At 53.9% G+C, this 26,503-nt stretch overlaps 4 pseudogenes; 2 read left to right on the forward strand and 2 right to left on the reverse strand.

Moving 5' to 3' along the window:
- Nucleotides 1-1,656: 1,656 nt before the first annotated feature.
- LOC120667939 lies at nt 1,657-16,102 on the forward strand (annotated as a pseudogene).
- Nucleotides 16,103-18,259: 2,157 nt separating this feature from the next.
- LOC120666360 lies at nt 18,260-20,604 on the forward strand (annotated as a pseudogene).
- Nucleotides 20,605-22,944: 2,340 nt separating this feature from the next.
- On the reverse strand, nt 22,945-24,021 carry LOC120666361 (annotated as a pseudogene).
- Nucleotides 24,022-24,317: 296 nt separating this feature from the next.
- LOC120667940 lies at nt 24,318-26,445 on the reverse strand (annotated as a pseudogene).
- Between the last annotated feature and the right edge of the window lie 58 nt (nt 26,446-26,503).

The following is a 26,503-nucleotide window of genomic DNA, read 5'->3' on the forward strand; positions in this document are numbered from 1 at the left end:
AGCAATTTGTAACTTCTGAAAATCATTTCTCATAGTTCTGGCCATTTAATTCTGGAATGTCATTCACATATGACATATCATTGGATCCCAAAATTCAGAAATTTGAGTACAAATTCATGATAACAATAATGGCATGTTTAAATTTAACTTTGGTCAAAATTCAAACATACAATATTCTGTGCATTAAATCTAAATCACATTTGGGCAGAGATAGAGAAAAATGCATAAAAATTTCTGGACAAGATTATAATATTGTAATATCAACTTTGGTAAAAAAAATTACAATATCATAATTTACAAAAAAAAAATCTGAATTCAAGAACAGATTCTATATTTCTCTATATCAATTATCTCGTTGGTTTAAATTAACATAGAGAAACAAAAAAATACTTCTTCGCAGCGGAAACATATAAAAATTCTAAATATTCAGAAGCATATTTCTGTGATTTTTTTCTCTTTAAATTATACACGTTGGTGTAAATTCAAAGAGGTATTCAAATTCTATTCAAATTCATCAAAACATATTCAAGAATGCTTCTGAAATTGGAAAAATCGAACTATGCACGTGGGCCGGTTTCTCAATGCGGCCCATGGCTTGCTCGCGCGCAGCGCGCGCTTATCTGCACCTGGGCTCGTGGCCCAGCAGCCAACGGCCGGGCCGCCGAATCGGCCCGGTGCGGCACTCGCGTTTCGCCCTCTTGGGCTGATTTCGACCCAACAGCCAGTCGGACGCCGATGGCCGTCGGATCTGATCCGACGGTTGTCCGGTCTTCTCGCCGGAACAAAACCGGCGCCCGACCGACGCCCCTTGGAAACCCTAGGTCTTTTCTTTTCTTCCCCCTTCCCTGCTCTCTCGCTCGAGCAGCTGGCGGCGACGGCGCTTGCGGCGGCCGACGCCGGGGAAGAAGGCGGCGCTGCCGCGGCTCCCTCGCCGGCGCGCGCGCTCGCCCAAGGGTGAGCGTGCAGCCGTCGAGGTGGCCGTGGGCGGCGCCCCTGTTCTGGTCCGGGCCGGGTCCCGCGCACGGGTTTGCGTGACGGCGAGCGGCGGCGGCCGAGAGAGGTAGCCCCCCCGGTGTTCTCTTCTTGATTCAATTCGGGAGTTCGTAGGGTTAGGGTTTCGCGGGTCTCGGATTAGGGTGCTTCTTGATTTTTCTTTTCGATTCGAGATCAATTTCTCTTCTGGTTCGTCGATTCGTGATCGATTCTAGGATTCTTCCACAAAACTGAACCCGATCTATGCACTAGATCGGCGTGATACCATTGTTAGATTCAAAGTTTCTGAGTTTCTGCACAAGATCTCTTCTAGCCATACAAATCGAGTATCGACTTTACATTCTGAGTAGAATGTACAAGTAGTTCATCCCTGATCTACTACAAGAGAGAGAGAGAGGCAGAGGGAGAGAGGGGTGAGTAGGAGGCGCAGACCGTCGGCGGCGATGGGCGACGCAGGTAGCGGTCGCCTTCGGGCTTCCTGTGGGATTGGCCGGGGACGGGAGTACCGGATCCGGTCGTCGTGGTGGACGTCGCGTCACTGGTGGAGCTTCCCGTCGGCCTCGTGCTTCCCGAGATCGGATCAAGATGTGGGAGAGCGAAGTAGCGGCGGTCAACTTGGGCGTCTGTGCCCCTGCCCCTCTCCTATTCTTTATAGCACGGGCGATGGGGGCCCACCAGCCATATGGGCTGGACACCCCCGATCAGGGCACGTTCAAGAGGCACGGCCCGATCTTTGGATCGGGCCCTGGAGATCAACTCCAACAGAACACTCCAACAGAACACTCCAACAGAACAAGCGTAAACTGGAGAAGCAATTGGATGAGACGAAGGCAGTGGCTTGGGCCATCACAAGCCAGAAGGAAGATGTGGAGAGGAGCTTGAAGGGTGAAAATGACAAGCTTCGGTCGGAGGTTTTGACTGCAGAGGAAAATTATAGCCAATCTAAAGTGGAGGTTGAGAAGCTCAAGAAGGAATTATGTGCATTGGTGGAGACAAATGAGGCAGCTATGAAGGCATTTGATGCTGAGAAGGCAGAGATGATGCTCGAAGCCAAGGAGCTTAGAAGGAGGGTGGAGGATCTCCAATCCAATAAGGATTTAATGCAGGGTGAAATTGAAAAACTTCGGTCAGAGCTTATGACTGCAAATAAAAACATAGCCTATCTGAAGCAGAGATTGAGAGGCTCAATATGGAATTGCGTGCATTGATAGAGGCAAAGGAGGCAGATGTGAAGGCATTTGATGCTCAAAATGCGGGAAACATGAAGGAATTGGAGGATATTAAAAGGAAGCTAGATGAAATCCAAAGAAATAAGGATTTGCTAGACGGTATAAATGATAAGCTTCAAGCGGATATTTTAACGATAGAGGCGAAATATAGCCAATCTGAAGCAGAGGTTAAGTGCCTTAAGCATATATTGGCTGCATTCGTGGAGACAAAGGAGGTCACTGCAAAGGCATTTGATGCTGAGAAGGTAGAAATCATGAAGGAATTAGACAATCTTAAGAGGAAAATAGAGGATATACAAGCTATCAAGGATTTGACGGAAAGTGAAAATGATGAGCTTCGATCAGAGATTTTGGCTACGAAGCATAAACATAGTCTGTTTGAAGCAGAAGTTAAGAGCCTCAAGATGGAATTGAATGAACTAGAGCTGGCAAAGGATGTTGTTGTGAAGGCATTTGATGCTGAGAAGGCAGAAACCCTAACGGAATTCAATGATCTCAAGAGAAAGGTGGAGGAAATCTAGACCAACAAGGATTTGGTGGAGGGTGAAAATGATAAGCATCGGTTGGAGATTTCAATTGCAATGCAGAAACAAAGCATGTCTGAAGTAGAAGCTAATAATCTCAAGGTGGAATTGGGTGCATTAATGGAGGCGAAGGAGGCGGCTGCAAAGGCATTTGATGCTGCGAAAGCAAAAGTCATGAAAGAATTGGAGGGTCTTAAGAAGGTGGAGGAAATCCAGACCAAGAAGGATTTGGTTGAGGGCGAAAAGGATAAGCTTCAGCCGGAGATTTTAAAAGCAAAACAAAAACATAGCATGTCCCAATTAGAGGTTAAAAGGCACAAGATGGAATTGATTGCATTAGCAGAGGAGAAGGAGACAGTTGTGAACTCATTTGATGCTGAGAAGGCAAAATTCAAGAAAGAATCAGAGAACCTCAAGAGGAGGATAGAAGGAATCCAAGTCATCAAGAAAGTGGCTGAGGAAGCATGGCACGATAAGGATGCTGAGGTCAATAGGCTGAGGGATGAGTTGGTGAATATCCGTGTTTCTATGTCACATCTGCAAGCTTCCTATGATAGACTTGATGCCAAGCATTCACGCCTAAATGATGAGAGGAATTCAGTCTATAAAGCATTAGAAGCTGAGAAGGTTGAAGCATGCGAGCTGAAGTAAAAAATTCTAGAACTTGAGAATTACAATGTTGGAAAGGATGGTGAGACTGAGAAACTGAAGGCGGCATTGAAGGAAAAGAAGAGTGAGATCGATGCCATGAGCAAGGACATTGAGCAGCTGCATCTCGCGGTTGTTGAGGTGCAGGAGAAGAATAAGGGTAGCATTTTGTCGGGTACCATGATTAGGGGCACCCTAATCAGGGGACTAAGACCGCCTTAAAACGAACACATACTGGGCAACCGGGCCCACGAAGGCCCACAGCCTCCTTCCAAGCTGGAAGAAAGGAAAGGACTCAAAGAAGCCCAGCACGTGGCCCACGTACGCAGTACGGCCCGTCCGCACCCCCCTCGGACCAGCGGGGTGATCTCCGCCTCGCTCAAGGGCTCCCCGCGGAAGCCCTCGACCGCGCCCCGCGCCTCCGCCTCGCTCAAGGGTAGCGAGTCTGCCCTCGAGAAAGCGGATCGCTTACGCCCTAAGGAGCCGAGCAGCCGGACCCCTGGGGTCCGACTCCATCTCACCGGACCAACGGTCCCGGACCCGCTTCCCGCTCGGGGATGGGTCCGGTGTCGCCACGTGTCCCAGAGATGGAAATGTCCAGCAACTGTGGCCGAGGACCCGGACCCCCGCAGATGGGTCCAGGACCCCCACGTACCTATCCGGACCCCCGTGAGTTCTCGGCTCAGCTAGCTGCTCGGGAGGGGTCCGGAGCCGCCACGTGTCACGCGGACGCGGGCGCGGGCACAAGCCTTCCGCTGGAAGATCCCTCACCCACCCATATTAAGTGCGAGTGGTTGAGGCGTGCTCTTCTGCCGCTGGGCAAGGCCACCCCTTGGCAGAAAGGACAAACGGCCCTTCCGCTTACCCGCACGCTGTACAAAGGCATTAAATGCCAACCACTCCTTCATAGTGCCCGGGTCAGACGACGTCAGGCCGCCATTCCCCACAGTGGTTGTGACCGAAGTCCCATCTGCCAACTCCTGTCACTGCTCCCCGGCGCTGTGACAACACTGTGGGAACCTGCGATGCAATGCAAGACGTGCTCGTCACTGCTCCAGCCACTATGCTGCCAACTCCCCATGCCTCCTTCGTGCTTTCCCTTCCGCGGAACCCCCGAACGGCATGGGCACGACTCTCGGAAGCGACTCTGGCCTTGGCCAGGACAAGACCCTGGCCTGCAGGACCCTCGGAACGCCGCCACGTCGCCCGCTGGAGCCGCCAGGATGCCGGCGTGATCTCCGCAAGACCAAGGATGATGCCCAGGATGACAGCCACGCCCGGCGCCATAACCCATAGTGTACTTCCCACAGTGCTCGACCACTGCACCCCCGTGATTCGGGGAAAAGACGATGACTTTCATGACCCCCTGTGCATGTACACCGTCCCTCCTTGTGTTTATAAAAGGAGGCGGCGGGCGTTCCCTTAGGGGGGTCGGCCCATTCAGTAGGACACAATGCTTCGCACTACAAGCAGAGCACACACGCTCCTCTGAACTCCGATATTAGCACTTGCCTCAATCAACTCCTTCTCTAGCAGAGACTTCGGAGCTTCCCTACCTCTCTCGCCTCGCCTGTACCCCCTTCTACAAGCACCCCCGATGCAAGATAGTACAGTGCTCTCGCACACCCCTTTGCTGGACGTACGGCCCCACGGCTGGAACCAGGATAAACCCGTGCGTTACTGTATTGCCTCTTGCATCAACATCTGGGACGAGGAAAACGCAGCATTATCACTGGTTGGGTCCGGACCGCCGGGTCAGGGCACCGACAGTTGGTGCGCCAGGTAGGGGCCTCTGCATGACATTTCTCTTTTTGTTCCCATTTGATCTTCAGGGATGGCGAGCAGACCCAACCCATTCCCCATGGGCGCCTCGGATCCGCTCCCAGCGGGATACGTGATTTGGTTCGGGAGTCTGGACTTCGTCGCGACCGGCGACGGCCACGGCACGGACATCCTCCCGTCCGGAGCCAACCCCGACACGCCGACACCACTGTCCCGGCGCGGGAGGCGCCCGCGCCGACACACGCAGCGTGTGCGCATGGCGCGGCGCGGAGCGGCTCGCCTTGCCACCCCCACATGGGTCGAGGCAAGCGGGTCGCAGTCCGGTGCCGCGACGGAGGATGTCGTCACCTAACCATCACCGACTGTGGGAACGGCTCGCCCTGCCTCCCCCACAAGGGTCGAGGCTGGCGGGTCGCAGCCCGGCGCCGTGGTGGAGGACGCCACCGCTTCACCGCCACCGACTGCAGCGACGGTGCATCCCGAGGAGGGCGAGACCGCGACATCGCCCCTTCCCTCCGTGTAACACCCTAATTTAATTTTCTTATTTAATAATAAATTTAATTGGCTTTATTTAAATTTCTAAGGATTATTGTGTTAGTCTTGCATTTAATCTAAATTTTGTTCCTTAAGTAATTAAAATTTTATCTTAGGTTTAATTTTGTTGTTACATCATGCCGGAGCATTTCTTTATTTGTTTGAGTGCTAGAGTGAATTCAAATTCAAATTTGAATTCATTTGGCTTGAGTTTGAGTTAGAAATAGAAATAGGAAATAGAGTTAGAATTAGAAAAGGAAAAGAAACTAGAAAAAAACCAAACCCAACCCAGCCAGCCCAAAACCCAAATGGCAACCCAACCCAATCCCAAAAACAACCCAGCCCGGCCTGCTTCTTTTTTCCATTCGCGGCCCGTTCTCTCCTTCCCTGGTTCGGCCCAGAACGCCGCCGTGGCCCAGCGAGAGGCAGCCAGCAGCCCAGCGCACCGCAGCCCAGCTCGCCCTCCCCCCCGGCTCGCGCTTGGCCGCTTAGCGCGCAGCGGCCCACTCCCAAACGCGTGGTCCGCCCCACTCCGCGCGACGCACCGCTCCAGCCGGGCCCACCCGTCAGCCAGCCCGGCGCCTCGCGCCCACAGAGCGCACGCCCACGCTCGCTCGACCCCCGCTTTCGCTGACCGCCCGGGCCCGCCTGGTCAGGCCCGTCTTCCCAGCCTCTCCCGGCCGCGCAACGGCCAACGGATCAGATCCGCGCGTACCCCTTCGCCCTGGCACTTTTGCTAAAGAGTCCCTGGACTTCTTTGAAATCAACCCGCGGTCCAACTTTGTTCAAAACTAATTACAGATGGGCCCAAAATCTTGCACAGACCCCCCTGAGCTATCCAGAAATAGTACCCGCAGTCCTGAGCCGTCAGTTTTGCTTGTTAGCCCCTGGATCTAGGGTTTAATTATGTTTAGGTCCCCGGTTTTTGCCCAGAACCCCCCCTGGAACTTCAGTTTTCTTACAAATAGGTCCCTGGAACTTGTTTTAGCTCTAGTTTTTGCGTTTTAGCTCCGTTTTAGGCATTCTTTATGTCCACGCGATCGTTGTAATGCGTAGAATAGCTTTAGACTAGTTTAGTGTGCTGTTTTTATGTATTGATGTACTGTTTCTTAGCTTTTGTTAGTGTTTGCTTGTATGCTTATTGTTGTGCCTTGTTTTGGCCATGTGTTCGTGAGTAGACATTGATCCATCTGAGGAGCCCCAGTACCATTACCCGGAGCAGCAGTCTTCCGACCAGTTTGAGCAGCAGCAGGAGCAGTACGAGGAAGGCAAGTATAACATGAACAACACCTATCACTTTAAATACATTTTCATACTGCATTTTAATACTGTATGCCTATAAGGACTTTCCTAGCCACTTTATATCCTCTACATATATATGCTTTGGGTTGCATTTTGGTTAGTTGTGCTAGGTGCCGCGCTATAACACACTTGGTCCTTTTTAATTAATTTGATGAATGGTATATGCAACTTAATTCTGAGAGTGGCCCTCTGTGTGGCTTGAGTGGCTCACTTCTCATTAAAATTGGTTTTTGTTAGAAACATGGTTTAGGGGGCCAGCACGGTGCTTACTGCCTGGTTGGCCACTCTCCATAAGGACCGGTTCATAGAGCGACAACCTGGGACAACAGCGCTACCACAAGACTGGAATGGGACGGTCTTGGCTTACTAATTAGGTCATTTTGGTTTGGAAGTAACTTACCGACGGGGCATGGGGGGTGGTGAGCTTCAATGGTGGCCAGGCTACGAGGCTTGGTTTGCGTACCCCTCGAGGTGGTTACCATCGTTGCGGAGCCTGATTCCTTAGCGGTTACACCTTACCAACGTGTCCTTTGTAACGGCCTCGTAGTGAGTTTGCTAGTCATCTCACCTAAGGAAGTGTGATGAACAACTAGCGTAGCTCACGACTTGTGGGTAAAGATGTGCAACCTCTGCAGAGTGTAAAACTGGTATACTAGCCGTACTCACAGTCATGAGCGGCCCAGATCCTCCTTTTGATTAGTGGGGTTATTCTCCTTTGATTAGGGGGGTTCCCCGGGTGGTTTGGTTTGGTTTGGTTCTCAGTAGTTCATAATTAATTTTGATTAATTTCTATGTAACTAGGTTTATGGTAATTCATCAACTTGTAGTAAATAGCTTTAATAAAATTTTGCCAAGATTAAAATCTAATGCAGTTAAGTCAGCCAACCTTAGAGTCTCATAGTTTGTGCTAAACTTGTTAAGTACAAGTTGTGTACTCACTCTTGCCTACTCTACTCTTTTCCTCTTGTTCTCCTTGGGGATACCCTACTGCTGCTCAGTTCCCGGCGACGCGGAGGAGTTCACCCAGAGCTACCAGGAGTACGAGTACTTCTAGGCGGTCGTCTCCCAGTCGACGTCCCTGTGGCGCCCAGCTTCTGAGAGTTCCGTACCTGTTTTACGCTTCCGCATACTTTGTATTAGACATTTTGTCATTTATGTAATAAATAACATTCGTACTCGCTTTATTATATCTTTTTACATGATATGTGCTATGATATACTGTTCATTCTGTTGTATATACGTGTGACTTGATCCTGGCACGTATATGATTGCTCGGTTTATGTCCTTTTGTAAACCGGGTGTTACACCCTCCCCCTCGAGCTCCTGGCACACGCTCACAGCGGTCCGCTCCAGGTCCGTATATTCAGCCTACGCCGCCATGAGTGCAGTGTTGACTGCCTCCATCACCACAGTCTCGTCTGCCACTCTCTGCCTCAGTTCTGGTCAAAAGAACCAAGATAAGCTGCGATGAATTAGGATCCAACAACTGCGAAATCTCGAGCACTCACCCGTGATATTCTTTTGTGCTTCCTCCTGCTGGACTCGGGCGACCTCTTCGAGCGAGGACAAGAAGTCCTCCTTCTCCTTGAGGGCGGCCTCCGTGTTCCGGATGGCCACCTCCTTTTCCTCGAGGGTCCCGAAGAGCGTGGTGATGGTCGCCTGCTCACGTTGGAGCTCGGCCTCTTTGCCTTGGAGTTCGGCCTCCTTGTGCTGGAGCTCGGCCTCCTTCCGCTCGAGCACCGTCCTCACACGTTGCAACTCGGCAGTTCGTGCCTCGGCCTCTTGAGCCTTCTGCTCCGCCGCGGCCCTCTAGACGTCGCGCTCGCCGGCGGTTCGCACCAATTCTTCCTCTAGCGCCTGCTGACGCGCCCCCAGATCTGTCATCTTGGTGTTGGCGTCGATGTTCTTCAGCACCAAGTCGGCATTGTGCTGCCCAAGCCAGCGCATTTGGGAGTACAGCCGGTTCAGCTCGTCGCACTTTTTGCGCGAGATGTCCCTCAGCCGCTGCAAGTGGAAGAGCGTGAATGAAACGAACAAAATCAAGGCCAAATACTAATGATTCCGGAGAGAGAGCCACCTACCTGGCTGATCTAGAAATCCGTCGTTCTATGGAGCTCCAAGGCGCGGTCGAGGTGGCCCAGAATCTGGGAGTCGGCCTCAATCTGCGCCTTCCAGACGGCTTCCTCCTCTTGCTCGCTGCGGAGAAACTCCAGAGGTACCCCGGACTGGACGATCGCCCCGGGACGGGGCCCCTCGGACGTCCCCGCATTGAGTACCTACTCGGAGGTCGACGTGAACTCGGCAACCCGGTCGGTGGCGCTGGCAGTTGCAGCAGGGTCGATGTCCCTCGAGTCCCCGTACTCCTCGCAGCTCTCCGGCAGTTGCACCACCGGTGCCACGTTCTCCGGCGCCGCTTGTGCCATCACCGCCATAACAACCCCGTCGTCCCGGGGCCCTGCAGGCTCCGGGACGCGGGTTTTCCCCTTTGCCGGCGCCCCTGGCGCCGACTCCTCCTTCGCGATACCCTTGACCCCAGCCCTCGGGGGCTCGAGGACGAGGGTCTCCACCCCTATCTGGCTAGCGGGGCGTTTCTGCGCGCCCCCACCAGTTTCCCCTTCTCCTGCGACAGGCCGGACGGCGCTATCCGCATCGTCCCGACCGGCCCCGACTTCGACGTCCGGCCGGGTGGCATCATTTGTGCCGCCCCGGTCAACCTCCCCCTCAGCGTCAGCCTGAGCGGCTGTTCGACAACCGCCTTGGCCAGCGTCGCCCCTGCTCTCCGACGATCGAGCCTACTGGGCCTTCTGGGCCCCTTGAGCCATCACCTCCTGGAGCTTCGCGGCCTCGACCACAATGTCCACGACGAACAGGGGCTGCGGTGCTGTGTGCGGTGTGGCACGCACCCCGGTCTTAAGAGCCTTGGTCGGCGCAAGCGGGGCTGCATCCCTGGCGATGGCCCCGGGGCTGGTAATCGGGGAAGAAGGGCTGAATCAGCAGGATTGAGGGGCCCATTAAACAAATGCGAAGGATAAAATCAAAATCACTCACCCTGATCGGGCGCTCATGCTGCGCTTGCCCGAGCCGCTCCATCGGGCCCGTAGCACACTGACACCTCTCGACGACTGACCCGAGGGCGTCGTCCTCGGATCGTCCTGGAGCACCGAAGCCATCTGCGCGGGCGTCTCCGCACTCGTTACGGACCCGCCTCCACCCGTCGACACCGCGAGCATGGGAGTCCCCCTACCCATTGCCGGTAGAGACGACCTCTGTCCTGTCGCGGGCGCAGACGACTTCCCGCCCGCTGCCGGCATGGGTGACCTTCGTCCAACCGCTGGCGTGGGCGATCTCCGCTCCGCCCCTACGAGGGGCAGATTCACCAATGACCCTGGTGTGAGCCTCGCCTGACCCAGCATCACGGGCACATCCTTGTCGCCAGCCCCTCGATAGACCGGCGGGGAACCCACGCCTGTCGCCACTTCGTCGTCGTCCGAGAAGTTGATATCGGCATCCGAGGAGCCCTTCTCCTCCTCGGTGGACTCGGGCGTAGTGGGCCGTGGCTTCCCCTCCGCGTGCGCGATTTTGCACGCCTTGTCGTGATTTTCCTTCCTCTTCCTCTTCCTGGCGGCGGCCGCCTCTGCCGCGTCCTTCTGCTTTTTCACCGCCTCTGCGTGCAAGCGGTTGATTTCGCATTCCTCCGGGACCGGAGGCCTCGAGGTGTAGCCCCTGTGGCTCAACCCCTGCGAGACGCAACCAAGTCAGAATCAGGGAGTGGGGAGAGGAGGAGCACGAATCGGCAACGAATTGAAACTGGAACTCACCACAGAAAGGTACCCCACCTCGGGGCGCGTCTTGATCTTCCAAAGATCCTCGGGGTTGTCGGGAAACTCCGCCACCGCGTTCCTCGCCCTCCGGGCAGCGACGTCACGGGGGAGCAGCACGAGCGACGTCATCGAGCCCGAGGCACAGGCCTCAGGGGTGAGATCGAAAATCGGCAAGCTCCTCTCCGTGAGAGGAATTACCCTCTGCCGATGAAAGTTCATGATGATGGCTGCCACCGTCAACCCCTTCCTCGCCAGGTGCCGCAACGCCTCGGTGAGCACTTCGAGCCTGGCTTGATGCGCTGGGGGCGATACCCCCCAGTCCCACTTCTCCGGCCTCTCCCGGAGCACCTTATTGGTGAACGCCGGGAGCCGGTTGCCGAAGTTGCGCAGGTAGAACCACCCTCGAGTCCACCCGGCGTTGTTCGTCATCATCCTGTTGGGGATGTACAGACTCCTCCGGGTTGTGCGCAAGTAGAGCATCAGACCGCCGGCGCGGGCGAACCTCTTCGGCTGGCCCCGCACGTTCTTGATGAAGAGCTCTCCACGGAACAAATGGATCCATAGATCCCAGTGCGCCTCGATCCCCAGATACCCCTCGCAGACAGCGACGAAGACCGCCGCCTGCGGGATGGAGTTGGGACCAAAGTAGTGCAGCTCCACCCCGTAGTACTCGCACTGCGCCCGCATGAATCTGCCGACGGGGACGCTGAACCCCTGCTCGTGGAGTCGCACGAGACTCACGACGTAGCCCTCGGGGGGATTCGGTTCGGTCTCCTCTGGCCGCGGGGGGGATCCACACCGGCCGCTCTGAGTTGACGTTCACCTGCAGCAGCCTGTCGTCGACTAGCTACTCTAAAACTGCCTCGGTGGCGGTGGACTTCCCCCATGACAACGGCTCCAGGACATCCGACATCGCTTCGAACCGCTGGGGGGTGCGGGAAGGCAAGCTTTACGGTGGATAAGGTGCGCTTTCGCTCTCTCCTTCCTCCTCCTCTCGCTCTCGGCTCTGGGCTCAGGATGCAGGGGAGGCAGAAAAGGCAGGGGAGACGAAGGCAAAATGGCCAGGTGAGCCCAAACAATCCCCCTTCCCCGGTTTTATTCATCAAAACGGGCGGATACGCTGCCGTGGCCCGAATCCGCCGCATTCAATGCGGTAGATTTTGCCGTCGCTGACGGCTGGGCCCCACGACCGCGGAGTCTCCCACGCGCGCACTCGGCAATAATTACGGTGCGGTAACCGACAGGCGCGGCGCAACTGTAGCACCGTGCTATCCGTCAGCCGCCGCCCACGCCTCTTCGCCTACCTAAGGCAGTCGCCTGAAAAGGCGCACCCGCACTGCACCGCATGTACTGGGCCACGTCGCCCACGGTCAGCGAAAGACCTGTGCGCACGACCTGCGACTCCGCGCCGTTTTCGAACCGTGACGGAATGTTCCTTTAGGGGGCTCTTCACCCTCGAAGGAACCTCATTCCGAGGCCTTATTGATCTGGGGTTCGAAGCCTAGCCCATCGAGGGTTCGACAGGCGCCCTAGATCACCAGAGTCAGGGACTGCATGGATGTGCCGTACAAGCTACCCTCGAACACAGAGTTCGAGACATCCTACGTAGTGTTCAAGGCTAGTCAAGGGTGCCTAGCAGGGGGATCCCATCGAGGGAGAGCATCGACCCCTCGGACCCTATCGAACGGATCCGAGCCCCGTCTAGCGAACATTTGCGAGCGCTTTATGTGACGTGTCCACGGTCCACGAGCCGACCCTTATCGAATGGGGCACGGACGTCCACTTGAACTACTCGATAATAGCTCACTGAAGCAGCCATAACTCGCGGCCCGGGCATGGGTAGCATGGTGTGCTTCACCCCTCCTCCCTGCGGAAGGGCGACGAGGGTCGTAATAAAAGTCGAGGGTTCCCCGAACACCTTTATGCAGGCCGGGGCTCGGGGGCTCCTCGCACACCGCGGCTCAGGCCGCACCCTCAAATGGATCGACGACCGTCAATTATGAAGTTCCATGTGTTGAACCAAAACTCCCACTCTTGACACGCGCCTGCCAGATGGTTCAGCTAGACACTGGGTCGCTGTGCCAGTACGAAAAACGCCGAGGCCGGCTGAAAGGAGTGTCGATGCTGGCTGAAAAAGATGCTAGACGGCCACCTCAGTGAAGCAACCAAGCAGGGCGATGTTTATAGCCCTTGGACGAGTGCAAACACTCCTCCAAGGCCTCGGGGGCAACACCCGTGTGTGCGCTGATGCGCCCCCGCGGAGGAAACTTGATACATTCGAGGACCAAAATCCACTGCAGGGGTGGTGCCCACCCATACACTTTCAGTCATCCTCTCCGCAAAGGAGAAGGAGACTTCATTGCTCTTTGCAAACAAAGATTACAAAGGGTTACTGGCTCGAAGCCGTCGAAAAGTACAAACACACTGCCACTTACATGGCAATTTTCCCTGTTTTGGGGAGGAGCGAGCGCCGATGAAGAGCACCAAGTCCTTGGCCGACATCACGACCAGGCTGCTCGGGCTTGCGAGGAGCAGCTCCCAGACCGAACAGGTCCGGTGGGATGCCCTCCTCACAAGCTTTCTTCTAGCGTCTCCTCCACCGAAGACCTTGCGGGGGTCAAGCTAGCGGACAGTACCCTCTGCACCATCTCCCCGGTAGCGACGATGTCGCCAAGAGGGACGATGCGAAGAACGGCCACCAAACCTGGCACCGACGCTATGGATAGGCATCTCAACGCCCCTTCAGGCTGAGGGACATCGTAGAGGTTGGACCCCTCGGGCCCAGTGTTCTTCTGCTGATCCCACTGAAGCCGAGGGATGGTGAGCACACCCTCTCTAGCTTTTCCCCGCCGCTCGCAAGCATTCTTCTAGTACCAAAGCCTAAAGAAGCCAGGTCACCCCGTCCGGGGGATGACCGCGAAAGGCAAAGGGAAACATTACTAGACTTAGGCGATGCTAGAAGTAAGAGCAGGGAAGTTGGAGAGGAAAGGTAGTCCCACGATCCCTATTTATAGCCGCATCGGGCGCCAAGCTTTAAACCTATCGCAAGGGGAAGGCTTGGACCGCCCGTGACGGTGCGAAACCCCACAAGCAAAAGATACCCTCGGTTACCGTACCGAGACGTGACCAAACAACACAAAGCCGAGCCCCTGGACGCTGAGCAGCCCAGCATCGATGCTGGCCGACTGCCCTCGAACGGCGCGTCGTAAGGCGATCAGGGAAAGCAGGGATAAGGCCCTGAACGTGGGACAGCGCAGCAATAACACCAGCTGCAGAGCAGCAGGCGCCATCATGGCCCTGGCCCGCTCAGCGTGCTGACGCATCTCGTCACCGAAACAAGACAAGAAGGCGCGCGCGCCTCGGAGCGCTTCTTCCAGGCGCACTACCCCGATCGACGAGTTGTCGCATCCACCAGGCCAGCATCCGGATGCATCTGGCGAAAGTGCAGCACCGATCGATCACATCATGAGGTAAAATCGCTGAAATACCCCTTGGCCGAATCCTTTGACTCGACCAAAGGCTCGGGGGCTACTGTCGGGTACCATGATAAGGGGCACCCTAATCAGGGGACTAAGACCGCCTTAAAACGAATGTATACTGGGCAGCCGGGCCCACGAAGGCCCACAGTCTCCTTCCAAGCTAGAAGAAAGGAAAGGACTCAAAGAAGCCCAGCACGCGGCCCACGTACGCAGTACGGCCCGTCCGCACCCCCCCCCCCCCCCCGGACCAGCGGGGTGATCTCCGCCTCGCTCGAGGGCTCCCCGCCGAAGCCCTCGACCGTGCCCCGCGCCTCCACCTCGCTCGAGGGTCGCGAGCCTGCTCTCGAGAAACCGGATCGCTTACGCCCTAAGGAGCTGAGCAGCCGGACCCCTGGGGTCCGATTCCATCTCACCGGACCAACGGTCCCGGACACGCTTCCCGCTCGGGGACGGGTCTGGTGTCACCACGTGTCCCAGAGATGGAAATGCCCAGCACCTGTGGCCGAGGACCCGAACTCCCGCAGATGGGTCCGGGACCCCCACGTACCTATCCGGACCCCCGTGAGCTCTTGGCTTAGCTAGCTGCTCGGGAGGGGTCTGGAGCCGCCATGTGTCATGCGGTCGCGGGCGCGGGCACAAGCCTTCTGCTAGAAGCTCCCTCACCCACCCGTATGAAGTGCGAGTGGTTGAGGCGTGCTCTTCTGCCACAGGGCAAGGCCACCCCTCGGCAGAAAGGACAAACGGCCCTTCCGCTCACCCGCCCGCCTTACGAAGGCATTAAATGCCAACCACTCCTCCACAGCGCCCGGGACAGACGACGTCAGGCCGCCATTCCCCACAGTGGCTGTGACCGGAGTCCCATCCACCAACTCCTGTCACTGCTCCCCGGCACTGTGACGACACTGTGGGAACCTGCGACGCAGTGCAAGACGTGCTCGGCACTGCTCCAACCACTATGCTGCCAACTCCCCATGCCTCCTTCGTGCTTTCCCTTCCGCGAAACCCCCGAACGGCATGGGCACAACTCTCGGAAGCGACTCCGGCCTTGACCAGGACAAGACCCTGGCCTGCAAGACCCTCAGAACGCCGCCATGTCGCCCGCTGGAGCTGCCAGGACGCCGGCGTGATCTCTGTAAGACCAAGGACGATGCCCAGGATGACAGCCACGCCCGGCGCCATACCCCACAGTGTACTTCCCACAGTGCTCGACCACTGCACCCCCGCGATTTGGGGAAAAGACGACGACTTTCATGACCCCCTGTGCATGTACACTGTCCCTCCTTGTGTTTATAAAAGGAGGAGGCGGGCGTTCCCTTAGGGGGGGTCGGCCCATTCGGTAGGACACAACGCTTCGCACTACTAGCAAAGCACACACGCTCCTCTGAACCCCAATATTGGCACTCGCCTCAATCAACTCCTTCTCTAGCAGAGACTTGGGAGCTTCCCTCCCTCTCTCGCCTTGCTTGTACCCCCTACTACAAGCACCCCCGGTGCAAGATATTACAGTGCTCTCGCACACCCCTTTGCTGGACGTACGGCCCCACGGCCGGAACCAGGATAAACCCGTGCGTTACTGTATTGCCTCTTGCATCAACATCTGGGACGAGGAACACACAGCATTATCACTGGTTGGGTCCGGACCGCCGGGTCAGGGCACCGACACATTTTATCATGCTTATCATCGTGCCGCTCGAAATAATTAGGTTGCCATGTCTCGCGTTACTAATGTAATGGTGCTCAGTTGGCATTATGCAATGAAATAAAACTTTATATATGATGATCACTATTCATTCAGATGCATTTCATGACGGTTCACATTCTTAACACTTTGGTTGAAAGTGCCACCACAGGTATTATCACTCAACAAAGGAATGCTCCTGATCTCTCTGGACTCACCGCTGACCCCTGCGTCGCCCCCGCGTAGGGCGACTCGGGCGGACGCCCAAGCACTTGCCGCCGCCGGCCCCTTCACCACCCCTCCCTTGCCGCGCCGCCGCCGGAACCGGCCTCGGAAGTCCGCGCGTCCTGCGAAGAGGGCGGTGGCGGGGCAGCCCTTCTCCTCCCCTTCACCTCGCGGGCGCGGCCGCAGGAGATGCTGGAGGGGGCTCGCCGCCGGACGGGGCCGGTGCTGCTGCCCTGGCGGATCTTGTCGGGATCCGTCCGATGGTAGCGACGGCGGCGGCCAGACGCTGGGAACAGGGGACGGGGTGCCCTGGCGGCCGGGGCTGGTGCCCTCAAGGAGGGGGGCGGCGCCCATGATGGTGTGGCGGCACCCGTGGCTGTGGTCACGGTCGTCGGCGACGGCTGCTGCTGGTGGTTGTACCGGCGGCTGCGGTTGGCGACGGCCTCAACGTGCGGCGGTGTCACGCGAGCGGTGGAGGCAGGTCTGGCCCCTTGTGCGGCCTGGTCGGATGGGGTGGCGGTGCGGCTGCCGCGTGCAGCCGGCGCGTTGTTGCCCTCTGATGAGGCCTTCATGGGACTGCAGGACAGCGGCGTTTGAAGGTGTTGGATGGCGAGGGGTCCGGCTTCTTGGCTCGGCATTGGCGCTAGTGGGGTCTTGGGCGAAAGTCTTGGCGACGGCGACGCCATTGGGCGCCGCTTTCCCTGCTGGGGGCATCATGTATCCCCCTAGTGTCGACGTCCTTGGGTGAAACCCGATCCATTGTGGACGTGCGATGGCGGCGGCGTTGTTGTCGCTCCCTTGTTGAAGGCGTCGCATTTGGACTTCATCGTGGCCTTGAAGTCTCCTGGGCGGATGCTCTCGTTTCTCGGCGTCTGGTCGACGCGTGGAGGTGGGTTTTGCAACATGAAGTCGGAGCTGCTGCGTAGGGGACGCAGCTCGCCAACGATGACGCACGGCAACCTCCCCCCTCCGCCGTAGTCTGGGTCTCTGCTGGGGTCTTCATCCGCTGGGGTGAGGCGTGGGTTTCGGCCGGAAGTCGGAGCTGCTCTCACAATTCAGCTTGGCAACGATAACCGGTTGTGGCCGCTTGCTTCGGATCGGTGTGTGGTTCGTGGGTGGTCTGCCACGGGAAGTCGGAGCTGCTGGCGGCGTTGCTTCCATGCTCAGCAACGATGACCTATGGTAATGCGTCGTGTTGTGCTCAACCGCGTCGCGTGGGTTGATTAGCCTTGAGAAGTCCTTTGGCTCCCCGTTGTGCTAACTTTTCTTGTAAATATTTTTTTTCTATCGTCTTAATTGAGCGGCAGAGCTTTTGCCTTTTATTTCAAAAAAAAACAAAGGAATGCTCCTCACTCAACAAAGGAATGCTCCTTTATTAGTGCTCAGTCCTAAACAGAGTAGTGATGCTACAAAGAAATAGCTAGTACTTTATATTGCTGGTAAGGTTTAACGTTTAGTAAAAAGTCTGTTTTACTTTAGTGAATTGTAGCCAGGGTCCATTTGCCCCTGTTATATATGTTTGGTTTTGTTTAACCCCTTGCCCTCTTAGACAGGGTCACAATTCAGTGATTCACCTTTTGTTGCTAATTGTAGTCTTCACTTACGTGGACCCAAGTTTAGATGGTTTTTGCAGGCTGCCTGACGGAACCTTTGCATGACCTCGGTTGTTTCTTCTCATTTCCTCATCTTTGTCGTCTCGCTCTCCCTCGTGTACCAATTGGTCCACTCAGAGCAGCTGATTAGAACAAATAAACACGGACTGCAGCAGCTAATAAACAAAAGCAACCGACTGAAATTATTCAGAGAACATGTACTAACTCATGCAAGTTCTGAAACTAGCAGGTCAGATAGCATCCACCAAGGAGTAGGCCAGTCTCACATTGCTACAACACACAACACACTTAGTCGTCAGTGACAATCAACAAAGCACTCCAATACCACTTTCTTTGCCTGCACTCCATGCCTCTCTACTAATTCTTCCCTCACTAGCACTCCATCAAAAAAAGAAAGAACACTCATCCTCCCTCTTCTTCACAACCACTCCATGCTTTCTCTCCTTCCCCCTTCCTCACCGACACTCCATCCTTTCCTTCTTCCCTTGTACGTATTCACATTCAGACAGCAGTGAGGCATCTTCCACCTCCGACTAGTGCGTGAGAACAGCAGCCGAAAGTTGTCATTAGCCTCTTCTCCAATTCTCTACAACATGCCGTATTATCATTCTTCATATTGGTATGGTGCGCCGAGACATCATTTTGTTTTTTTTTTGTTTTTTTGTTTTTGCTTTCAGATCATTCCAATCTCCACTAGACCACTAATGCTCCCACTAACACATGTACTGCCGACTACGTTGATCAGTACTGGAGGGCACTAGGGTCCATTTGCCCCTGTTATATATGTTTTAGTTTTTTTAACCCCTTGCTCTCTTGGCCGGGTCACAATTCAGTGATTCACCTTTAGTGCTGCTAACCATAACCTTCAGTTACGTGGGCTCAGGTTTAGATAGTTTTTGCAGTCTGCCTGACGGCACCATTGCATTACCTGGGTTTCTTCTCATTTCCTCATCTTTGTCGTCTCGCACTCCCTCGTGTACCAAGTGGTCCGCTCAGAGCAGCTGATTAGAACAAATAAACACAGACTGCAGCAGCTAGTAAACAGAAGCAACCGACTGAAATTATTCAGAGAACAAATACAAACTCATCTTAGTTTGCATGTGAGAGAGCATCCACCAAGGAGTAGGACAGATTATTCACCACTAGTACACTCTGTAAATCGGAGCTGCGGTAGTGGATCAAAATGAAAGGATAAAGTCCAGACTTCCAGTCTCACGTTGCTACAACACAACACGCTTAGTCGTCGGTGACAATCAACAAAGCACTCCACTCCCTCTTTCTTTGCCAGCACTCCATCGTCTACCTCTTCCCTCACCAGCACTCCATCCTCTGAAAGAAACGAAGCACTCCATGCCTTGTCTCCTTTCCAGCTTTCCCCTTCCTCACCGACACTCCATCCTTTCCTTCTTCCCCTTGTATATATTCACATTCACCCGAGGCAGTTTCCATCCATAGGGGGCAGGACGATGAACCACATCCTCTAGCTGGGGCAGCGGCGAGGCATCTTCCACCTCCAATAAGTGCATGAGAACATCAGCCGCAAGTCATCATCAGCCTCTCCTCCAATTAATTCTCTACAACATGCCGTATTATTCTTCATATTGGTCAGGTGCGCCAAGACCTTTTTTTTTTTTTGCTTTCAGATCAATCCAATCTCCACTAACGACTCTTCTAACACATGCACTACAGAGTACGTTGATCAGTACTGGAGGGCGCAACGGTTAGAGAATGAGAAGACCAGACTATCCAACGAGAAGCGTGAGCTGGAGAGGCGGCTGGCGGAGACGAGGAGGGCCGCTCAGGCGTCCTCAAGCCAGGTCTCCACGCTGGGGCACAAGGTGCAGGAGCTGGAGAGGAGGCTGGCGGAAACGAGGAGGGCCGCTCAGGCGTCCTCAAGCCAGGTCTCCACGCTGGGGCACAAGGTGCGGGAGCTGGAGCACCAGAACGCCGGGCTGTCTGGTGACCTGGTGAAGCAAAGGGAGGGCACGAAGAAGGCTGGTCTTCTGTTCATGGAGGCCGCCGACAGGTACGAACAAGTCGCGAAGAAGCAGATAAGGGCAAAGGCGGCGGAACTGGAGGACGCGAAGAAGGCGAGCCTGCTTCTCATGGACGCCGCCGACGCGTACCAAGATGCGGCGAAGAAGCAGACTAGGGCGAAGGAGGAGGAGCTTGAGGACACGAGGAAGGCGGTTGTGGTGTTGATGAGCGCTGCGGATGCGTACCAGCAAGAGGCAAAGAAGCAGATCAAGGAGAAGGTGGAGGAACTGAAGATCCTAGGGGCCCAGAAGGCGGAGGTGGATGCGAGGGCAGCAGCTTTGGAGTCGGAGCTCGATGCAGCTCTGTCTAAGAATCAGGAATTGGATGTCGATCGTGACAAGGTGAAGGTTGAGAATTGTAATCTGCGGTCAGAGTCGAGAGGCTCATGATGGAATTGTGCACGTTGGCGGAGGCGGGAGAGGCAGCTGCAAAGGCAATTGATGATGAGAAGACAGAAATCATAAAAGGATTATGGAAGACCTTAAAATGAAGGTTGAGGAAATTCAAGCCAGCAAGGATCCGATGAAGGGTGTAAACGATAAACTTCAGTCAGAAGTTAAAACAAACAAGCCTTAGATTAAACCTGAAAGTGCTAATTATTCCAACACATCGGAGACAGTTCATCCGTTACTGACAAAACCTAGCCAATACCAAAATAAAAAAAATAAAAAAAATCTGGAGGCAAGGATTGAGATTCCTCATCATAAACTCACCTGCTGGGAAATCTTACTATTACTAATTGTATGCTCCTTTGAAGTCTCCACATGAAGCCACATAGGATTCTAGGTGGGCACTCTAAAAAAATAGAGAAATCATATAAATTTTTATAAAAATCAGAAACATCTAGCCATCAATCTAACAACTCTAATTATAATAGCCATCGGATCTGTTATTTTTCCTTATAAATTACCCACCTCTGCCATTATGAAAATAGACTAAAGTAACCCTTTAAACATGTATCTAAATTACCCACCTATGCCATTATAAAAAAAATCTAAAGTAACCCCCTAATCTTTGTGTAAATTACCCAACTATGCCATTATAATACAAATAGCCCCTAAATTTGCATATAAATTATTCAATTATACCATTATTAGAAGTTAAATTACTCCTAAATCTGAATTTAAATTATATAATTATAATAAAATATTAAAGTATCAAAATAAAAATCTAAATTACAATTTCTATCATTACTAATATTATTATTTATATAAAAATACTACCCACGATGTATCACCATCTTATGTATGATGGAAGAGATAAGACTACCAATTCACAAACAAATAGCTCAACTAAATATATATATCAAATACATGTGGAGGTGGGATGCAAAATGAAATCTATTGTAACTAAATAATGATAAATATATATTTTAGAGTATGTGTTACAATATTTAATTGATGAAAAAGAGTGTGAGATACATAATTATAATTATTGATCTCATTCTTATATTAATTTTAATTAGTCCGTGCGGGAGCACGAGTTGATAGGCTAGTTAGTGAATAACGGAATGCAAGAGTATTTGACCTTTAGCTCTGTCTAATACAATGGGCAACTTTCCTGCTGGTCCATTTTCTTTTCTTTTTTTTAAAAAAAAGCAAGTTCTGCCTGCAGAAATTTGTACATTTTTTTAGGGCAATTTTGTACATTCTGTTTATAAGTCCAGTTAATCACTGGAAGGCGCTTACCTGATGTCAGAATTGAAGAGATCTTGTAATGGTAAATGAGTGTCACCAACTGACAGCTCAGCTACATTATTTAGAATCCACAGGTCCACCACAAATTCCACCTGAGCTGCATTGAAACTCGGGCTGGGCAAATTTAACGGAGAACCGAACCGAAAGAACCGAGAACCGAAATCGAAAGAATTGAAACCGAAAAATTCGGTTCCTGTTCGGTTCCTGTTTCTCAGGAATCGAAATTACTCAGTTAATTCGGTTTGGTTCTCGGTTAACCGAGGGAACCGAGCTAATAAACGATCAGCCCAAGCCCATTAACTTACTAAGCCCATTAACACCCACACTGGGCCACCTCCCACTCCCAGCCGCCCCTGACCGACCCCTGCCCTAGTCTCGCATCCCGCAGACCTGCACCTGCAGCTCCCACTTCAGCCACTCTGCCTCTGTCCGCATTCCCCCGCCGCCACCCGCGTCCGGCTCCCGCCCCACGCAGCCGCGCTAGCGCCCCACGGCCCTCGTCCCCCAGCCCCTGCCCCGTCCCGGCCATCTCCCTCCCTCCCGGCGCAGCGGCGCCACGCTCGGCCCGCGTCTCCCTCCCTCCCTCCCGGCACGGCCTCGCCACGCTCGGCCGCCGTCTCCCTCCCTCCCTCTCGGCGGGATGAGGTGACAGCAGCAGCGTGCGGCTGTAGGAGGGTGCGGCGGCCTGCGGGACGAGGCGACGGCAGCAGCGTGTGCCCACGGGAGGGTGCAGCAGTGGCGGATCGACGGCGGTAGCCCACGGGACGAGGCGACGGCAATAGTGTGGGGCCGCGGGAGGGCGCAGCAGCGGCAGATCGACAGCGGCAGCCCGAGGGATGAGGTCCGCGGGAGGGCGTAGCGGCAGCGGACGGCGCGGCGGCGGTGCATCGACGGCACGCGGCCCAGTAGCACGGGGGGTGAAGCGAGGAGCGGAGGCCCCCCTCTCCACCGGCGGATGCATGTGGCAAACTCGGTTAGTTCGGTTATAATTGGAACCGAACCGAAATAACCAAAACAGAATTTCCTCGGTTCCCATTCTTAAAAAGAACCGATCCGTTCCTGATTCTTGAGAACCGAACTTGTATAGGAACCGAGGAATCGAACTGATTGGTTCGGTTAGAACCGAATGCCCAGGCCTGAAATTTGAAACCAGCATCGGCATGGCACGGAGAGTGCAGGTGAATTCCCCTGGAAATTGCAATGAATTCATACTGTCAGAACATTCAGGAATATCATAAGGTCTTTGCTTACCAATGTGAGCACGGATTTGGTCAAAATTCACTTTGCTAAACCAAGAATTGGCACTCAATTCACGTTCACCCGAAAAGGAGGTTTAATTCCACCACCAATGCAGTGCAAACGATCCAAACATTAGCATGCTATACAAGGAAACATTCAGATGGAAATTCATCTCATAAGCAAGCAGGCGAATTCGTCTGATCAGATTCAGAAGTAAAATATACACAAAAGAAGACAACAGAACCACAGCAAGCAACAGCAACCGACCATTTCATCCATTCAAGCAAGATTGATTGAAAGATACAGCAAACTTCCCATGATGAGCAATCCCCTGCAAAACCTAACCTAGCCTATACGCAAGATACCTAGAACTACTACCACTACTGGTGAACCAAGAAGAAGCCGCGGCGGCGGCGGCGGCTCCGATCAAAGGCGGGTCCGGACGGAGGGAGGGAGGCCATCCGCGGCGGCTAGAACTCCTGGGAGGCGGAGCCGATGTCGGCCTTGCCCTTGCCGCTGGCCTTCTTGGGCAGCAGCATCCGGTCGATGTGGAGCAGCACCCCTCCTGCGGCGATGGTGACGGCCCCCAGCAGCTTGCTGAGCTCCTCGTCGTTGTGCACGGCAAGCTGGATGTGGCGCGGCACGATCCGGTTCTTCTTGTTGTCGCGCGCAGCGTTGCCGGCCAGCTCCAGCACCTACGGTGGACAATCAATCAATCGCCCGGGGTGGGGGTGGGGGGGGGGTGTGAGGATTCAGTCAGAACGTTGCTGCGAGGGGCGTCCATGAATTGGGGGAATAGTAACGAGGAAAGGGAATGGATTGGGGAGGAAAAGAGAGGGAAAGAAAGGAGGTCCGGCGGGAGAGGTACCTCAGCGGCGAGGTACTCGAGGACGGCGGAGAGGTAGACGGCGCGCCCCCACCGACGCGCTCGGCGTACTTGCCCGTCTTGAGGTAGCAATCCTGCTGTATTGCTACTTGATGAATCAGCTGCTTAATGAAGTTAAAACCTTGGAATGCGTTTCTGGTTTTGCTTTTAGAATCCAGTTGTGTTGCGTGACCTCTTGATTGTTGGTTGTGCACAGGTGAGGGGTGAATCCAAATACTTGTTTTAATTGGGAAGTGGTATTGTGCTGGCATCTTGGTTTGGAGAATGGATGTAAACTTTTAAAAAGCCCAAAATATGTTAGCACTAGGAAGACATGTTAAATCTCTTGATTCCTGCATATACTCTAGCTCTAGTGCCACAAAATGTTGTTGCCAAGCTCAGTTCAGTCCAGAAGCCATATTTCAGACTCAAAATTGTTAGACTTGGCTATTCTTTCAGTATCAGTTTTGGATCATACTCTGCAACAGCCGAGCGTGCACCGGTAACACTTGTCATTTCTGGTGTTGTTATTGTTATGCACTGTAGGGAAATTGGTTCCACGGCATCGAAAGAACATTGTTTCGTAAAATACCATTGAAAGATCTCCGTCCGGTAAAATAGCACCGAAAGAATGAACAGTTACCTTAGCTGCTAATACCGTGAACAGCGCCTGTACCCCCTTGGTGTTGATGGTCGTGGACCCGAGCTCGAGCATTGCGTCTCCATCGCTGTTAGGTCATCGTCCGTGGCCTCGCGCCGCACCGTGTACCCGGTCTTCTTGCCGTTGCAGAACATGGTCCACGCCGGCTCCTCAAGCGGCGGCGCGTGGGCTCCCCCCCCCCCCCCCCCCGGCTTCCGGCGCGCGCCGCCGTGGGCGTCCGCAGCTGCCAGGCAGCGCTCGGTCTCCAGGATGATGCGCGCGCCGGCCGGGTTCCCCAGCTTGCGGAGCAGCGTGCGTTTGGAGCGCGAGGTCGACGACGAGGCTGGGCAGTATAGATCGTGCCGGGCCAAGTTTGGCCCGTTGTGCCACCGTGCCGGGCTGCCCGGCTCCGTGCTTGGCCGACGGCCCAGGCCTGGCCCATGGGCCTATTTTCATGCCGGGCCGGCCCAAATGGCCCGAACAAAATGACGTGCCGGGCTGGCCCAAATGGCCCATAAACATATGAGGATATCAATTTCACAAACGTTTAAAGAATCGTATAAGCTAATAAATATCATTTCTCAAATATCATTAAGTTCATAAATATTAAAAAACACATAAGTTATCTCTATAAGTTAATTTATTGACAAATGACAAGTTATAAGTTCATATATAAGTATATAATTATAGTTATATATAAGCTAACAGTCCTCTACCGTGCCTTCCACTAATTGCGGGCCGTGCCGTGCCGCCCGATAGGCCTGCCTAGCGGCCCAAGCCCGGGCCAAGACCCGAGCCGTGCCTAGCCCGGGCCTAGTGTCTTCGGGCCCGTGCCGGGTCGCCCATGCTTGGGCCGGGCTACCGGGCCTCAGGCTTTCTGCTCATCTATACTGGGCAGGCACTGTGGCGTCTCCTGCAGCGCCATCACGACGCGGCCCTGGCGGTGGCAGTTGAGCGTCCTAGTGACGCGCCGGCACGGCCATCAAGTTGGGAGGCATATCCGGTGCAATCACCGAACTGGTGAAAGCATCGTGAAAGCAAACTAAAAAGGTCTTCAAAAAATTCTGAAAAAAATCATGAATGTACATCTCGGTCTACCCCATCTACATATAAAATTTCATGATCAAATTCATCTTACTCTAACAGTTACAAAAAAGACAAATTTGGGCTGCATTTGAACGTTAATGATTGTCAGAAAATTTGTCTTTTTTGCAACTGCAAGTGTAAGATGAATTTGATCGTGGAAATTTATATGTAGATGGGGTAGACCGAGATGTACATTCATGATTTTTTTCAGAATTTTTTAAAGACCTTTTTAGTTTGCTTTCACGGTGCTTTCACCAGTTCGGTGATTGCACCGGGTATGCCTCCATCAAGTTGATCTATTGCAATTTCAATTCTCCATGCGAACAGTTCTTGCTTCGTTCCCTGATTTTCCTTTTTCATATGCTCTCTCCATGTTGTTTTGGATTGGGAACTCCATAGGTTCTTGAGCTGTTCAAAATCGTACTTCCCAAATTTGAAGTGGTTGTTGATTTGCTTGGGACATGTCCGTCTGATAACTTCTCTCTTAAATTCCAAACACATGTGCATTCATTGGACAGTTAACTCCCTTGACAGAATTCTTGCGATTCCTCTTTCAAAAGCATCCTCTGCTCTGCAGGTGATTTCTGCCATTCACGTGGATCTAAAAAAAGTTCAAGGATTCATGTAAACACCTGTATATTTGTTGGGTTCTCAGCTTTGCTAGAGTAATTTCTTCTTCAGAAAAAAAAGGGGAAGGAAAAAGAAAGAGAAAGAAAATGGCAGTATATGGAGATAATCTGGGCCTCAAAACAAGAGCGTCCGCGTGACGCGCCGGCACGGCTGCGTGGCGCCCGAGACGGACGCGCCCGGGCGGGACACCGCGCTGGAGGCGGAGGACGATGATGAGGCTGACGACGAGGGCGCGGCGCTGGCCGCCGCGGCCTCGGCCGGCGTCCCGACCTGCAGCCGCCCGCACTGCAGCATCAGCATCAGGACGGGGATCGCATGCCGCAGCTTCTAGAACAGCCGTGCCGGCCGGGACGGGCCGCCGCGACGGCACCTCCAGCAACTGCCCCAGCGCGCGCGGCGGCCTCTGCGGCGCGCCGCTGCCATCGTAGCTGGTGCGGCCGTCGAAGGAAGAGGTTGGGCGTGACAGAGGAGGAAGGACCTC

Source organism: Panicum virgatum, chromosome 3N (assembly GCF_016808335.1).
Source record: "Panicum virgatum strain AP13 chromosome 3N, P.virgatum_v5, whole genome shotgun sequence".
Taxonomy (NCBI): domain Eukaryota; kingdom Viridiplantae; phylum Streptophyta; class Magnoliopsida; order Poales; family Poaceae; genus Panicum; species Panicum virgatum.